Source organism: Cydia splendana, chromosome 3 (assembly GCF_910591565.1).
Source record: "Cydia splendana chromosome 3, ilCydSple1.2, whole genome shotgun sequence".
Taxonomy (NCBI): Eukaryota; Metazoa; Arthropoda; class Insecta; order Lepidoptera; family Tortricidae; genus Cydia; species Cydia splendana.
This window is the reverse complement of record NC_085962.1, coordinates 23,672,862-23,675,371: the sequence shown is the minus strand read 5'-3', so window position 1 is coordinate 23,675,371 and position 2,510 is coordinate 23,672,862.

Here is a 2,510-nt window from a genome sequence, read left to right as displayed (position 1 = left end):
CATTCAAACGCTTTTTTAACGCGCGTTGAAAAAGCTGCCGTGCGTACGGGGCCTAAGCGCTGAGCGCGCTAAACCATTTACACTATGCGTATGCGTTCTAGTGCGCTAGGTAGTGCTAGTGCATGCGATCGCACTAAATTGGGTCACTAACTGGCTAGGTGTCTTTACACTATACTAAATTAGTGCGCTAACTCAGCTAGCGCTCTGCAAATTGTATAATGTAATTATGTAATGCTCACTTAAGTAATTCGTTGTTGTAAATTAAACTAACAATAAATATTATTTCGTCGTCGTGTGTGTGTCTCTGAAGACAAACGCTGTATACCCATATTGCATGTAAAAAAAATACGCAAGTAAGTATAACGGGTTTAGCACTGATTGACTAGCACGTTATCGTTTCGCGGATTAGTAAAGTAATATTTTGGTTTAGTTTTATGGATTTCCGCAAAGTAATGCCTGAATCTATTCGCTGAATACCCTTCGTTCGATTTGGTTGGTTCAGTGTGTACACGGCATAAGATGTATCTAGAGTCGTAGTCTCTACTTAACCCATTTCACTCGTTGATAAATAACATAATGTTTGTACCTACCTATTATAGGTAGGTATTATAGTATAATAATAAATACTCATACTATCATGTAAAACAACATTGATATTTTTATTTTATTGTAACAAAGTTATATCATATAAAAACCGAAGTCTTGCCTATTCATTCAATGAATTTGTTTACATGAACATAGGTACATATATTATGTGTGTAAAGTTAATTTTAAATTAGTACATGTTACATTTAAGACTCAAATGTAATATTAAAACCTTATATTAGAGTTCAAGTACCTAATAGGTATTTAATTTGCCGTCCTTTGCAAAATTTAGACGTGACAATGAAAAATAAATTGAAATCATTCATAATAAATACCAAAGATACATTGATTGAGTATAATTCATACCATAAATGAAGGAGGGGTACTTTATCTCTTGCTAATAATATTATCTTGTTTAATTTTCCAAGTCTTCCTTAAATGAAAGCTGGCACCAAATATTCGTGAAAATATGTCCCCTTTTTACGATTATGTTTAGACTTAGGTAAAGCAGAATGTCCAATAAAACAAATTTAATTGGTCAAATAAACCTTTTTTTATTTCTACCTCCTCCTATGAACTAAACTGATATACCCAATTTAGAAAGAGTAATTTGGGGTTTCGGGTAAATCTATTTATGAGTTAAAAGTAGTGCGTAACTGCGAAAAGAGAGGAGGCGTGGAATATAAGAAAGCCAAACATTATATTACTCGCCTCTTTCTGCACAGACTACCTATAGAATATAAGTTATTTACATGCATGGTTCATACTCTTAAAAAATAATATTTTCACGAAAACGTGCCTCATAAAATTTTATTACTTTTTCTAATTCGGAATTTCACCACTTATATATAGATGGTCGGCAGTCCTCAACTGTGCGTTTCACCAGAAACTTCCTGCATCGGCCTCGCAGCTAAACTGGAATGAACTATCGCCTTGGGTATTTCCCGACCAATGCGACCTTCAGACCTTCAAGAAAATAGCGTACTCCCAACTTAAATTCCGACAACGCACTTACAACCCCTCTGGTGTTGCGGGTGTCCTTGGGCGGCGGTAATCGCTTATCATCAGGCGATCCGTATGCTCGTTTGCCTCCTATATTATATAAAAAAATAGTACAATAGTGACTGCCTGCATACAATCGCATAACATATTTTGGTATTCTACCCTGCTATCATGACGATGAAGGCCAGTCCAGACGGGATGATCAAAGAAAAAATGGGCGCCAATCTCCAATTTAATCACAGATTTTAGATTAATGTGATATTTTGAATATTTCTAAATAAAAAATGCCCCCAAATGCAAATACTAGCGTCACAAATTGGTATTCTTGCGTCCACTTCTTCTTCTTCCTCGCGTTGCCACGGCTCATGGGAGCCTGGGGTCCGCTTGCTTGGCAACTAATCCCAAGATTTGGCGTAGGCACTAGTTTTTTACGAAAGCGACTGCCATCTGACCTTCCAACCCAGAGGGTAAAACTAGGTCTTATTGGGATTAGTCCGGTTTCCTCACGATGTTTTCCTTCACCGAAAAGCGACTGGTAAATATCAAATGATATTTCGTACATAAGTTCCGAAAAACTCATTGGTACGAGCCGGGGTTTGAACCTGCGACCTCCGGATTGAAAGTCTCACGCTCTTACCGCTAGGCCACCAGCGCTTTTTTTTTTCCACACCTCCACACCTCCATTTTATCGGTCATGATAGGCGGTCGCAAACAGCGAGCTAGGGCTATTAAGCCCCCTCCAGACTATGCGCGTGAATCGCGGCTTCGCGCCGCGATTCGCGCCCGAGTGTGGAGGAGGCTTTATGCCAGCTACACACGTAAAACTATAAATCGTCAGTGTTGCCAACTCGGATTTTGAAAAAATGCTAGACTAATATCTAATTATGCTAAAATTATGCCAAAGATTTTTGAAACATCTATGC